Source organism: Schistocerca americana, chromosome X, assembly GCF_021461395.2.
Source record: "Schistocerca americana isolate TAMUIC-IGC-003095 chromosome X, iqSchAmer2.1, whole genome shotgun sequence".
In the NCBI taxonomy this organism is placed as follows: Eukaryota; Metazoa; Arthropoda; class Insecta; order Orthoptera; family Acrididae; genus Schistocerca; species Schistocerca americana.
This window is the reverse complement of record NC_060130.1, coordinates 944510580-944526986: the sequence shown is the minus strand read 5'-3', so window position 1 is coordinate 944526986 and position 16407 is coordinate 944510580.

Genomic DNA, 16407 nt, shown 5'->3' with positions numbered 1-16407 from the left:
AGTTAATCCGCCGGGCAAATTCCATATGGGGCCGGCACGTCACCCGAATCCAGGAAGCAGCGCATTAGCGCTCTTGGCTTCCCTGGCGGGTTCCGACTTCTCGTGAATACTGCTAACGAATACTACCCAATACTTTATGGACTGTAAATAAATACACATATTTTAATGACTGTATAGTGTTTGATGTGTTCTGGAGTATTTATACACCTCATAACAGCAACGGACAAAACAGACATTTCTGGCGATTAGTTTAAGATTAGTGACTGCTTCGATCTACGGCAGAAGTACAGACATCTCTTTATCCTGAACTAATCGATATTCCTTTCAGAGCTGCAGGAGCTAATTAATATTTTTCTTTTCTAGAAACAACTAGGAGCGGAAAGTCTCTAGATTTTTTTCATTTTTGCATTATTCTTACAGTGTTACTAGATCTTTTACATCTACTGCGGAGGTAATTTAAATTTTGCGTGCAGTGGCAGCTTTTGGAGAGCAACCACTCATCACAGTTACTCTGTTTCAGAGGCAACTGATCCAAATTTTGCAAGAAAGCGTGGTAAACTAGTGGAAGCTTAGCAATCAACAACAGATGAGGCAAAAAATTCCGATGGCCAGATGTCGCCTCTTTCCTTCCACTCTTTTGACGACAGGAAACGGGAATGGACAGAGTATCGGATGCATCTCCAAGAACATTTTCTAGTCTAAAAGATCACAGGTGATTCGCGAAATTCCTTCTTTTTTTCCTGGGTATAAGTGCAAATCGTTCCCTCAAGAAGAGCACCAAACCCTACAGTATGAGGAAGTTGTTTGGAAGCTAAATGAGTTTTTCGAAGTGCAGATTCAAGTAATTGAAGCTCGTTTCAAATTTTTTCGTAGGCGTCATCAATGTAATCAAGCTTATAAGGAACTGATCGCTGAATTCAAGAGCATGACTAAGAACTGTGAATTGAACTGTACTTGTGGTGATTCTTTTCAAAATGAAATGCTTCTCGATGCCATTGTACAGAACCTTGTAGCAACAGAATACAGATTGAGATTCTAAAGCATCGCAGTCCTAGTCTCAATGATGTACTGAAAGTAATCGAATCTAAGGAAGGATAAGGGTTCGCGGATACTGACTTTAAAGTGCACCGGTCGGAGTGGCCGAGCGGTTCTAGGTGCTACAGTCTGGAACCCCGCAACCGCTACGGTCGCAGGTTCGAATCCTGCCTCGGGCATGGTAGTGTGTGATATCATTAGGTTAGTTAGGTTTAAGTAGTTCTAAGTTCTAGGGCACTGATGACCTCAGAAGTTAAGTCCCATAGTGCTCAGAGCCATCTGAATCATTTTTAAAGTGCCTGTTGTAACGCACACCGAGCCTAGTTCTAAGCGGGCCCCGCATAACCCGTGTTGAGAACAGCCGCAAGCCATGGCGCCCTATCACTTATACTGAGAATTCATACCCTCCGAAGTCTCCTGTTAAAGTTAATGTCACATAATCGTAAATGCTTTTTCTGCCAAGCGGAATCTCGGCACAATCATAAGTCAGAACACATACAAGAAGTCTGCCTGCAAAAGAAGCAAGAAGCGCAAAATAATCTCTGTTCCAGTTCAGACTAGATTTGAATAAATGGAGATCAGTATAATCTCACAGTCTCAATCTGTACCAGCTCCAATTCGCAATATACTCAGGATTTGCAGACGCAAGCACCTGAATCGCAAAGCAATGCGCACTGTACAAAACAGGATTAATTCAAATCAGCTTTCCTCACATGGAAAATCTGACTTAAACTAACTTACGCTATGGACAACACACACACCCATGCCCGAGGGAGGACTCCAACCTCCGACGGGGGGAGCCGCACGGACCGTGACAAGGGGCCTGAGACCATGCGGCTACCCCGTGCGACTTTCCTCTCATGGGCAAACAGCAAAAAACTCTGTCTCTAGCAAAACAGATAACAGGAATCTTCCGAAAGTCAGAACTGACAGATGTATTCATAGAACAAACAGCAAAGTATTCATATCTTTACACATTTTAATCAGTCTGTACCACTTCAGTCAGGTACTGGTGTTACCGTCACACTGATTAATCAAACTAGGCAGTGCAAACTGGTGACTCTGCTAATTAATGGGCATCTGCTCTGTTATCACAAGAAAATAGAACAGGTAAATCAGAGTTTGTGGCGACTTTAACGCAACGATTATTGACTCTTTCTCGCTTCCAGATATTCAGGAGCTTAGGCATCCCCTAGCAGGTGGACGATACTTTCCCAAAATTGATTTAGCCGATTCTTGCCTTCAATTTCCCCTGGATAAGGAAACAAAGTGACAGTGATCAGAACACACGTCGGTTTGTATCAGTGCAACAGGGTGTACGTGATTACTCGCCAGTTCACAATTACGTGCCTGGTAGTGTGTTCATCGAACCACTTTGAAACTATTTCTCTACCGTTCCACTCTTGTACAAAACCCGGGTGAAAAAACACTTAAATCTTTCCTTGCGAATTCTGATTTTATGATCATCTATGTAGGTGGGCTCCAACAAAATATTTTCATACTCTGATGAGAAAATTGGTGATTGAAATTTCATGAGAAGATTCTGCTGCAACGAAAATCGCCTTTGTTTTAATGGTTGCCACTCCAATTCGCGTATCATATCCGTGGGACTCTCTCTCCCGTTCCGCGATAACACAAAGCGTGCACACCTTCTTTGAAGTTTATCGATGTCCTCCGTCAATCCTAACTTATGTGGACACAGCGCCGCAAAGCAACACTCCAGAACACGGCGGACAAGCGTAGTGTAAGCAACCTCTTCTCTTTAGTAGATCTGTTGTTCTGCAAATAAATCTCCGTCTTTGGCTTGCTTGCCCCACAACATTATCTGTATGAGCGTTCCAATATAAGTTATTTGTAATTCTAATTCTCAAGTATTTCACTGAATTTACAGACGTTAGATTTGTGTGATTTATCGTGTAACCGAAATTTGGCGGATTCCCTTTACTATTCATGTGGATGATTTCACACTTTTAATTATTGAGAGCCTAATTCCATTTTTTTGCACCACACAGATATCTTTTCTAAATCATTTTGCAATTGGATTTGATGATCAATGACTTTCCTAGACGGTAAATGACAGCATTATCTGCAAACATTAGAAGTCGCTTGTGAAGATCTTTGGCATCGTTAATAGCGGTTCTGACTTCTTTCTGCAGAGTTGGCGTGGGGTCCTCATGGAGCTCGGAAATATCGATTTCCTGGAAGAACTGTAGAGTTTTTGTGACGTAGGCTAATAAGGGTAATATCATTGTCATTGCTAGCAAACAAGAATATGTCACAAATATCTACAGTTCTTCCAGGAAAACAATATTTCCGAGCTACGAGAGAGCCCCACGCTAACTTTGCAGAAAGAAGTCAGAATCGCTATTAACGGTGCCAAAGATCTTGTTAAACCTTCCCAAAAAAAAGCAGATATTTAACATGAATCCGCAGCCACCTAAGTTACGAGCTCAGTTTAAAGTCCATAAAAGAGACCATCCGATCCGCCCACTTTCCAACAGTATGAACAGTGCTTATCACGACTTAGCCAAATTCTTGCAAGATATATTGAAAAAATCGTTCGTTTTCCATAGCAATTATTCTGTTTCCAATAGTTAAGATTTAGTTAATAAAAAAAGATGTTCACTGTCCTAGAGATACGAAATTACTTTCCTTTGACATCAAAAATCTATACACAAATATGCCGGTACTTGAAGCCTTAGACATAGTAGAAAATAATTTACGTTCGTTCAATAAATATTTATGTGACGAACAGATCGCAGACTTCATGAATTTACTTCGTATTGTAGTAACATACAATATTTTGAATCTAACGGATAAATATATCAGCAATTAGATGCCCTTCCTATGAGGAACACCTTAGCAGGAATCCTTGCAGATGTGTTCATAAATTCCTTAGAAGCAAAAAGAAAGTTCAATAATTTTTCAGCGTCAACTGTAAGCATTCTTTCAAAAATGGTTCAAATGGCTCTGAGCACTATGCGACTTAACTTCTGAGGTCATCAGTCGCCTAGAACTTAGAACTAATAAAACCTAACCAACCTAAGGACAGCACACACATCCATGTCCGAGGCAGGATTCGAACCTGCGACCGTAGCAGTTCCGCGGTTCCGGACTGAGCGCCTAGAACCGCTAGACCACCGCGGCCGGCGTAAGCATTCTTTCATTCGCTAGATACGCAGATGACATTTTGATCATATACAAAGGGCTTAATGACGGTATTGATAGACATTTTAATATGTTCACAAGTTTAATAAAAATATTTCTTTCGCCTGTGAACGCGGAAATGAGTTCCGGCAATTGAAATTTATAGATCTCACTCTTACGATAGTAGACGACAATATTAGCTTGAGTATCTTCCGTAAGGAAATCAGTTCTGATCAAATTATACTAATCACGTCAGTAGACCCGCATTCTCATAAGATGGCCTTTTTTCATTCAGCTATTCATAGAGCCACCTCAACATCCCTTTCTTCTGAAAATCTCAATTCTGAAATCAATCTGATTAAAACTGTGGTTGTCTCAAGTGGCTATGATCCTTCTATAGTAGATAGCATTTTTAGTAAGAAAACCAATAAGAAAGTCGCCACCCTAGGCCTTTCTAATAACGAACCTAATGAAAAGAAAACATTTTTCTCTGTACCATTTCTGGGTCCAATTTCTTACAGGATACAGCGTTTGCTTCAAAATAAATATAACAGTTGAGTAGCCTTCTCCACTAATAATTCTTTAGAAAGTAACATCATACATAATATGAAATGTAAACTTTCCCCTCTGGAGAATTCTGGTATCTATAAAATTATGTGCGACAATTTTCCTGCCTATTACATAGGCCAAAGAGGCAAAACTATTTCGACAAGATTTAAGGAACATCTTCTCGGCAAAAAAGGCACCATTGTTTACAATTCAGCTTTCGATGACCATTTGTTAACCACAGGAAATAATCCTAAAGGTGTAAAAGACGTCCAGATCTAGCACTCGGAGAAAAAAGGCTTTAGGCTTAACATCTTAGAAGAGCTAGAGATTTTTAAACACCTATCTCTGAAGGACGGTGTTATTCTTACAGAACTGTTGCAATTACGCAACAAAACCTTTTTTCGAGGTATAGAGCAGCTAATTAAAAATGGTCTGAATGGCGATACTCTCCCCAATGTAGACTCTTAAACATCGGTTTCCTTTCCATTTTCATGTTTTCTATGTACATTTTTAACTATATTCTATTTCTAAAATAAGACCTTTACGGTATGTTGTAATTTTCATGTTCTGGTTCCTGATGCTGCCTGTGATTTCAAATTGTCTATGCAGTTCCTCATTTGCTTTTGTCTGTAATTCGATCGCTTCTTGCTAGATGGCGCGAATCTGTTTTCGTGTCCAACTCTTGGCTGCCTTGGCCTGTTAGCCGTCTAGTGTGACGGTAGCGGCAGTTTGATGCAGTTGGTTCAAATGCTCTGAGCACTATGGGAGTTAACATTTGAGGTCATCAGTCCCCTAGAACGTAGAACTACTTAAACCTAACTAACCTAAGGACATCACACAAATCCATGCCCGAGGCAGGATTCGAATCTGCGACCGTAGCAGTCGCGCGGTTCCGGACTGTAGCATGTAGAACCGCTCGGCCACCGCGGCCGGCCAGTTTGATGCAGTTCTTAACCATAAGCGACCTCACGACTGCCATTGTTTTCCGATGGAACATTTTATTCTAATTTATTGGCAAACATGTTATATTTTTACACTTTAAATGTTATTCCTGTGATAATTCAGCATTGTTGCTCAGATGTGTCTCACCTGTGGTGTGATTACATGTAAGTACACTGTTCGTACATTTTATGTAAGTAATACTATTAAGTATGCTGTATTTTTGAGCCATGTCATCATATTTTCTAGGTGACCGTATGTAAGTTTTATTCTGATGAAGAACGCCTTAATGCTGTCGAAACCATGGTCAATTTGACAACAATTTTATGCCTCCCAGGTGGCTACACATACATTCTATAGTTAAAAAAAACACTAGAGAATTATTGTGAAGTTGGTTCGATGAATCCTCTGTCAGGCACTTAAGTGTGATTTGCAGAGTACCCATGTGGATGTAGATGAGATTTAGACGCGGAAGTTTCTGGAGGAACTGCTGTCTTCCGAACAGTTGTACTGTTGTAACCCTTCGTGGTCTAGTGGGCAGTCCGCTTGTGGCAGCGGCTGAATGAACATGTGTTCTCTTTACGATCCTCGCTGCAGTTGACCAACGCTGACAAGTGTGTCGTGAGTTAGACGCTGTTGTAGCGTTTGAAAACATCGCTGGTAGCGTAGAAAATGTATAGAATTTAAAGACGAAGCAACCAACTAGGAAAGATACCTTACAATCCACATCTGATGATAATTTTGCACGCAATAAACCATACGAAGTAGAAACGTTCATAGAAGAAATAGTAAAGCTAAGTTCTCATGATGTAACTGAGATCCATTTGTCGATTATGACTGTGTGTATAAAAATACAGAATTCAGAATACTATAACAGCATATTTGCATCATGTGTGAGAACTTGTAAGTTTAGGCCTTGTGATGGAAAGATAAGAGAGACTGTGACTCATGTAGGTATTGGAATTATAACTGTACAAATATCTGAACTACTATTTGAGATTTCCGCAAATCTGATTGACTCAACTATAGAAGCGTATGGAAAAGACTTAAGTAATACTGCAGAAAAGTGGGCTACCTCCCACAAATTCCCTGTTCTAAACGATGTCACAAAAATAAAAGATGATCTACAAAATGATGTTCTGTCTCATGTCTACATACGTAGATGTAGGGCAATAGAAATGTACGATGGCCAACTGTTTATGTTTTCGGATTGCGTGTTAACCGGAAATGTACACTTAGAGCATATGCAACGGAGGTTGACACAGCTACCAGCAGGGAAGCAGTCATTTCCATGCAGATGACAGCGTTGACAGTAACATGTGCAGCGGTAACAAGGGGAACACGGCCACATCAAGCGTAGCAATGGGCACACACAGTGATGTCAGCGATAACTGTGAAGCCTTAGCAATGGAAATCAGCAACGTGGAAGAGACTATAGTATTACAGATTACAACCGAAGCAGAACGTGAACAGCATAGTGTGAACACAGCAGAACACGGCGTACGACACGACAAGGAAGAAGCGCCAGATCCAAGCACAACTTCTGAGAATGAGGAATGTAAGAAAGGCGGAACCTCTCCATAGAAGCAGAAAAAACTAAACATAGCCCGGTCGTACGTCGACTAAATAGCGAAAACTATGCATGAAAAGGCAAAACAAATAGGACGCAAGTGAGTGAGGAAACTCCTGAAAACTCGGACTCGGGCCAACAGATTCCAAGCACAGTGAGTAATGAAGGGAATTTTCCCGGGGTGGAAATTCATAACCAGGAAGAGTGTGAAAAGAAACAGATCACTAAAAAGACGCGAGAGGTAGGACCAAACATAAACGTAGAAATGGAGAAGAGATTTCTAAAAGCATTCCGACAGGAAACTGGGCAGATGAGATGGAGGAATCACTCACAGACAAAGAGATAACCGATACTACAAACCCGACAAGAGATATGTTATGGTCTTAGAGGGAAGATGACATGGAGGAGGAGGCGTCATCTGGAAATTTGTGGTAAGTTCCTATGGGACCAAACTGCTGAGGTCATCGGTCCCTAGACTTACACACTACTTAATCTAACTTAAACTAACTTACGCTAAGGAAAACACACACACCCATGCCCGAGGGAGGACTCGAACCTCCGACGGGGGCAGCCGCGCGAACCGTGGCAAAGCGCCCAAGACCTCGCAACTACCCCGCGAAGCGAGACGTCGTCCAAATCCACGAAACGAAGAGTTTTAGGCGTTACCGCGAACAAACTGCAATAACGAACATACGCACTCGAACATGACCTCGCTGCAATCATACAGAAGAAAGACGTTAAACATAAACAAGATCCGCAGCCAACTAAACTTGAAAAATTTGCAAGATATGTATACATAGCCGAAACAGATATTGTCACATAAGAAGTAACAGATATTAGTCTGGGTACATTAACAGGATATAATATAAGTCGAAACCCATGGAACGGAAATGAACTCGGAACGTAAATACTAAAAAAACAAGGGATAATAGTAAAAGGGATAGACAAACTCGCAAACGCCAATGCCATAGCAGGTGTCATACACAGTACCCAACTCATAAAAATCTACGCACCTTCTAGTACTGGGAATAGAAGACAAACAGCGGAATTCCTTAAAAACGACAGTCTCTGTCCTCAGTGCACGCTACCAAGAAATACTTTTCGGTGGCAACTATAACTACCTGCTGTCTCCCAAAGACCAGATGCCACATTTTAATAACTGTATAGAATTCGAGTAGGTAGTTAAAGAATTAAACTTGACTGACAGGTGGGAGCACAAGAATGGTGTACTCCCCGGATTCACATGCAGGACAAGTCGCTCCACGAGGCGACAGCAAATCTGAAAAAATACACTGGTGTCCAAAATTAAAGCAACAAACGGAAATATTGCAAAGTAGCGTTTATTTTGCCACAAAACAGTATAAACAGGTGACAGCACAATAGAAACCAAGTAAAGAATACAGAGCGTAAATAACTGCAACATGTATAACACTAGACAAAAATGTTCTCTACACACATTGCGACTACTAGCTAATGGCCGGCCGCGGTGGTCTAGCGGTTCTAGGCGCTCAGTCCGGAGCCGCGTGACTGCTACGGTCGCAGGTTCGAATCCTGCCTTGGGCATGGATGTGTGTGATGTCCTTAGGTTAGTTAGGTTTAAGTAGCTCTAAGTTCTAGGGGACTGATGACCATAGCTGTTAAGTCTCATAGTGCTCAGAGCCATTTACTAGCTAATGTACTCACTATGGAATGCGACCACCTCTGGCAGCAACACAAGCCTGACAACGACGGAGCATGCTGTGTATAACGTCATTAATGTCATGTTGAGGCAATAACACTTATTCTTCCTCAGAGCTGCTCGCTAGTCTTGGACAGAGGTTGGAGGATGCTGACGTGATGCAACTCGTCTCTCTAGTGCATAACAGACATGCTCTTTGAGATTCAAATCGGGAGATCGAGCACGCCACGCCGTGTGTGCAATATCTTCCGTTTCCAAGAAAACATGAGCCACTCGTGCTCTATGAGGTCAAGCGTTATCGTCCATCAGTAAGTAGTCTGGGTGTACAGCACATCGCAACATCTATATATGAGCTCCCAAGACCTCGTCACGATACCTGACAGTAGCTAAAACTTTCTGATTCACCTGTACAATTTCATGAAGGAGTGTTCGAGTGGTCAACATAATCAGTGCCCATGCCATTAGTGATCCTCCTCGATATAGGTCTGTTTCCACAATGCTTGGGTCTCGAAATTGTGTTCCACTGAAAGTTTACCGTCTTACCTCCTTGTCTAGGGACGCCAGATGAAAGTTGATGCGGTCAAGCCCTGAATCAAAATTCCGCAACGGATAACTGGGGAGAGGAGCTTGAGAGTGCTACCTAGAGAGCGTGTCCTTTCTGTACGATACCAGGTAAGGGGCTGGAGGGCTCACACGCTGATGTGTGGGTCCCTGCATTCTATAGCTTTTATTTTAAATAAATTCCTTTAACTTGACTTCTTTGTGATTTTTAAGGTATGTTAAAGACTGATGACAGTTGATTTCCTATTTATTTTAAGCATTATCACTCGTCTTTACACCGATAGCAGCAAATGTTTCAGTTTACAGATATTACAATTTTACAACTTATAGCTCGGGTATATTATATACTAATCTGCACGCACATTTCTGCAGGTAAGACGGAATTGCGTTGGCCAAATGTATACCACCAAAGTCTCCCAATATTTTATATAGGACATTCACTATGTGAGGAGGACAACGGGCAAACTGGGGACCAGATACTTTAACACAGGGGGTCAAATTTCCGGAATGAAACGAGCTCATTCATTACCTTACACAATCCGAAGCTGGAAATAAAAGAATTAGTGCAAATATTCAAATACCTCTCTTCCATGCGTGAACATTGAGACAGACGCACTGAGGGCACGTCTGCTCACTTACCCGTCATCTGTAACACTCCCAGAATGTTGCGGGCACCCGGAGGTCTTCCTGGGCCCCTGTGGAGGGGGTGGTCGAACCACTTGGCCGTGACCAACCTCTCCACCCCAAATCTTGTGACACTGGAAATTCTTTGACTTTTACCTGCCTGTGCTGTCTCTCTGATCCCCTAGCCAGGAGTAAGGTTGGCACTACTTCCCAACAAAGTATTGGCCACGCTTTACGGAAAGGTGTGAGGCGGATTAGGAAAGTTCATGTGCAGATTCACATCCACGTACAAGAAATGCATAATACACGACACATATAAATACGTATTATGAAGCCTGACACAGTTCTTTCCACCCGTCCACATGGGTTCTGTTGTACCCGCGGCCGGCCGCGTCGTGTAATAAAACTGGCTGCGGAGCCGCCTCTGTTTCTATTTCCCGGTTCGAGCGAGCAGCGAAACCTGTTGCTTATAGAGCGGAATCTACTGTACCGTTTCACCACATTCCCTTAAGATGCGAATCTGTCGAAAAGCATTCTCCAGACCAAATCGGGACTCATCTGTGAAAATAACATTGGCCCACTCTTCGACTAAGCTGGTGGCATGTTGACGACTCCACTCTAGACGTTTCCTTCTGTGAAGACGCGTCAGGTCTCCAACAATAAGGCCCACTCTGTCGAAGCATTGTCTACACTGTTTGCTTCGATACAACACTTCCAGTGAATGCTGCGAGGTCAGATGCCAGTTGCTGCTCTGAGTATAAGGCGGTAAAGTCGTGAGCTTACAGCCAAATAACGGTCCTGTGTTTCTGATATCACACGTGGTCGGTGCTGCCCTGGTCTTTGAGATACAGTTCCCACTCTATAAACTGTCGCCACATCCGAGAAACAACAGAACGATTGACGTTAAGCCATCGGGCCACACGAGTTTGCGACTATCCTGCTTCCATTCTTCCTATGTCCCTCCACCACAGAGTGTCTGGTAGGCGTCTTCTCTGTGTCATACTGCAACGTCTGTGATAGTGTACACAGCGATTGTGGATGTGAGACTACCCGACAAACACTGCTCCATTTGGTACATGCCCTGACGCCATCGTTGGCGTGGTTTTCCGTTGACCGAAATGCGATCTTCCGTGCTGAACACGATCGTACGGACATATGTTGGCAGTTTATATGATTATATCGTGAATTAGACATAAGATGGGGAAATATCTGTTTGTTGCTTTAATTTTGGACACTAGTGTATGCCCTGCAAACCGAAATATGGTCTATCATACTTTCAGACGTCGCGGCGTACATATGCACCACAAACTTAAAAGAACAGGAAACGTACACCAAAAGAAGACATTGAAGGCTCAACATAGAACACTCACGGATCCCAGATGCCACGAACAACACGTGGAACGAATACGAGAAAAAAATTATCTTCACACAACTCAAATAATTGGCAACAATGGGAAGCTGAATTTTACTTTTAATCCTTAAGAGACCTGCACAAACGTGACGCGACAATCAAACGAATCCAAACTAAAATCTTGGCATTAAAATGGGAACAGCTCGAATGTTGAAAAATTGAGGCCCGTCTCCAAAACGCAGTGCCAGGTGAACAAACATCAATATACGTGCGCGTTTTTTTTAAGTAAGGTCCGTTTAAGCATAAGTACACAACGAAAGGTTATTTCAAAAAAGTAAATTTATTTTCAGAAAGTACATACTTCACTCTACTTTTTGACGTAGTTGCCAAGTTTGTTCAAACACGTATCATACCTCTCAACCAATTTTAAAATACCCTCTTCATAAAAACTTGCCGCCTGCTCCGATAACCAAGAGTTCACTGCCGTTTTAACGTCGTCGTCATCATTGTAACTGTTGCCACTGAAGTGTTGTTACAGGGGGAGGAACAGATGGTAATCGCTCGGTGCAAGATCAGGACTGTAGGGTGGATGGTCTAAAACTTCCCAGCTAAAACCGTCCAATAAATCGCGGGTCTGACCTGCAGGTGTGAGGTCATGCATTGTCATGGAGAAGGACAATTGCCTTTGTCAGCATGCTGCGTCTTTTATTTTGAATCACTCTGCATAGTTTTCTCTGGGTTTGGCAGTATGCTTTTGCATTGATAGTGGTTCCTCGTTGCATGAAGTCGACCAACAAAACACCATGCCTATCCCAAAACACCGACACCATGATTTTGGTCTGGGACAGAGTCTGTTTGGCCTTCACCTTGACAGACGAGTGTATGTGTCTCCATTCCATGCTCTGTTGCTTCGATTCAGGCGTGATATGCGAAGCCCAGGTTTCGTCTCCAGTTACGATCTGACTCAAGAAGCCGTCACCTTCTTCATGATAACGAGTCAAGAACTTCATCGCACACTCAAATCTTTGGATTTTGGGTCCTCTGTTAGGAGTTTCGGGACCCAACGGGAGCACAGTTTCCTAAACTTTAGGTGTTCAGAAACAATGTTGTAAAGCACTGATCTCGACGTCAGGTAATTCGTTTGAGAGACCTGTTACTGTGAAGCGCCTGTTATCACGAATCTTCGCTTCAAGTGAAGCCACCAAATCGTCTGTAATCAAAGAAGGGCGACCGTTGTCACGGCCATCTTTGAATTCTCGTACCCACTTACGCACTTTGCTGCAGCAGACAGGTTCCTTGCTGACAAAAACCGTATCATTGAGCGAACCTCATACGCAGCGTGCGAGTTGATAGTCTTAAACATTTCGAAAGCACAGAACAGAAGCGTACATGTTAGCTACAGAGCTGAAACTGAGCACAGTTATTCCCGATGCATGCCGGTACACGATGCATGCCCTCGTTGCGGTATGCGCGCAAACTACTAGTGTCTACAACAAAACGGACCTTACTTAAAAAAACACGCCTCGTACCATGTGACACATGAAAAGAAAAGGAAGAGCAGAAAAATAATAACCGAGATAAGATCTACCGACGGCAGATGACTGACAAAGCAGCACAAGATCAATCAAGAAGTACACATCCACCTTAAAGAGTAATTTGCTAATAAAGTAACTGATATAACGGTGCAGAATGACTTCACAACAGGGCTGATAGAAAGCCTCGACCTGGGAAAAGGTGACCCCATTCCTGGAAATAACGGAAGAAGAAGTTAAGGAAGCCAAGATATGATGGCATCCCAGCAGAACTGTACTAAACATTCAGAAGACAGAAGACAGCCAAGCTAACGTGAATCTCTAATGAACTAATGAAACTCGCTAGCGATGTCCCAAGTGAACAACCTTTTTGTTTCATCAGATGCAGAATATTATCTGTTCACGATGCCTATTGCTCGAGGAGTACTCTTCTGTTAGGTTACAGTCACTGATATTTTTTCTTAAGAAGTTAGCATTAAGGCATCACAACTTGTCACCAGAAACAATATCGCACAGGAATGATCGACGAGCGAAGTGATGACAGCCAAGAAAATATGCAGTAAATGTCACCACTTTAAGCTTTGTTGCTTTGATTAGAATAGTCCTCCTACACCCAAGTTTTGAGCCTTGTCTGTCGAATGCAAATGTCACACAAGGTTAAAAGGTTGCACTTCATCACGTATGTCAGTTATCAGCTCCATTTTGTTTAACTCACTTCGAAAACCTCCATACCATTGTAAGTTTGTATTCACTAACAATTACGATCAATACATCATCTGTTACTGAGATTTCAACATCCTGATTACACCTTGTTTGTTCACCATATGTGTAGGAATGTACACATCCCAATTATTTGTTAAAGGGACATTATATGTCCTACGCCGCCAATATTCAAATATTGAATTTTGCGGCTCATTATTTTAGAAACTTTTTAAGACACGAACTTACAATTTTCCATGATTATTGAATGCACCCTTCTAGATACAATGAACTAGAATTATTACTAAAATTGTTTGTGGGGGATGTTATCTTTCATTTTTCAAACACTCAATTTTTTGACAGGATTTTGTAAATAAATCAACATAAAAACAAAACAACTTATGATAGTTTAATTATTATAGTTCCATACGTGTTGAATCTCACACTTGGCATGCTGTGAAAATTCCATGTCTCTACCATCAGTACTTTTTTAGGAAACGGGTCATTTATTGCAAAAAATGTAGTTCAGAGATAATGAGGTTTAAAACTTTTTTATTAAAAATTCTTATACAGACTTACATGACTGCATCTTTTATGCACTAGAATTGTCCTGGCAATGCTTGCCTCCTCCTTTTCTTTCTTGCTTCTTTTGTCATTTGCTGAGCAGCTAACTCCACTTCATGCACACGAATCTCAACCAGTTCCTGCAGTCCTTTAGCTGTGTTCTGTCCAAATCTTACCCCAAACTTCTCCAGAATCTTCGGTCTTTCATAGTTCCCACCATTAAAAGTTATTACAGCATCAGACAATGCTGACTTTAGAGTCACAAGGCCAACCAATACAGTTTTAGGCACATGGCACCACACAATATTACTGAAGGACTCATTCACATTCTGGGTCATCCCATTCAAACACTTCTTTAGTAGCTCAGGATCTACCAAATCTCTGAAAATAGGTTTGATTGCCATAATATCATTACTTTTACCACTGTCACCCATTTCTAAAGTTACTTTCGTTTTCGATGCACTAGGGTGCGTGGTCAGTTAAGAAACATTATCGTTGTTTCCTTCACTGCTAGCACACGTGTTTTCAAGTACTTCAAAAGAATATGCAGTTCTCACATATCTGTTACCCGCAAATATGCGTTTCTTGAAGTTACTTTTACGCTTAGTTATTTTATTTACGTATAAAAAGGAATAGAAGTTAGCTTACTACAAAACTAGCCGATAGGCACACTACTTTCAACGAAAACTAGTATCAGAAACAAAGGAACGATTTGTTTATTCGTAATGAAAACTTCTGATACGTATCAGTAGGCACAAAACAAAGCAATTCACAGCCTTCTAGGCGGTGTACTTCCCAAGATATGACTGCTCGACTATGGCAGTATATGCGTAGCTGCGAAATTTGGCAGTCACACGTCAACATGCAGAATATTATTTGAAGGTCTCACATTTGTTTGATTTTAATGTATTACATACCAAAATGTTCAGGAAAGTCCAAAGTGCATTATGGAGTAGAAAACAGAAAATGTCAAATTTCAACGAATTTCACGTACAATGTACTTAATGTAAAACTGCAACGGTTAAAACTGACAGCTCTGCGGTGCTTGGCAGCGAAATACAAGAGAAGAACCGAACTTAATTGCAAGACCGATCATTTGGTCCACGATTTAAACAAATTACGTGTTGAAATAGCAGTGCGAATGACACAAACTGGGATGATTATATGAATTTTACTGTATGGATGCGAGTATTAGTTTTCGTTTGGATCAGTAAAATTTAATCTACCTGCGAAAAATTGGTTGTGAAAGCCTTCTCTTCGGGCTAGTACTAACACGTGTATTGGCGGAACAAATTGAAGAGATTCAATCAGCGGCAGCCGCGCTTCGCGATTTGTCTATTCATTCTGTGCACGGGTCGAGAGGCGGTGTTCGCGAGGCGAGGACGAGTACCTTTCGGTCGCCTGTTCGTCGAGTGTCTGGTCAGGTAAGCTAAAATGCCGCACAGCATTCATGTCCAGATGATATAATTAGTAAAGGAGGAGGAGGAACAGAGAAAGTGTGAGAAATCACAGTAAATCACCGTCAACATTTCCCCAAAACCGGAATAATGCTATATCTATGCGGAAGGAGTACACTTAACAAAAAATTGACATGTGATTTAGAATAACGAAAAGCAGTAAATTATACCAAAAACACACTGTACGTGTTTGCACCTCCGTTGTGAGCAGAATTGGCTGTTCTACCTTGTGTCGATACTCCGCAAACCACTGAAGTACTTGGAAGACGATACTTTCCTTTGTACCAAGGAGTAGGCTTTCTTCCCTACCGTTTGCATAAGGAACAATAGTTCCCACTTATTTGTTTTCGCTGTTAAGTTCAGTGGTAATCCGTGTTCCCACTTCTAACTTGTGCTACCGTCTCTGTTAGAGTGTGTTAACCATGTGTAGATTGTCAACGGTTAGGCGAAAGCTGTTGTATTTCTACCTTGTGAGTCAATCAACGCAGAAGCGCACTTGCCGCGTGAAAACGAGTCACTGTTTCAACCGCTACAGCGTTTTTTAGGTAGTGTGCTTCCCTTTTGCGTGTGAAGTGACTTGTGTTGTATTTATCTACTTTTATATATATGAGGGAGATAGTATTCGTGTATATTTGCTGGATTTGACTGAAAATTACATAAATATTACAAGGTAAGTTAGTGGAAGCAGAAGTGAAGTGTTC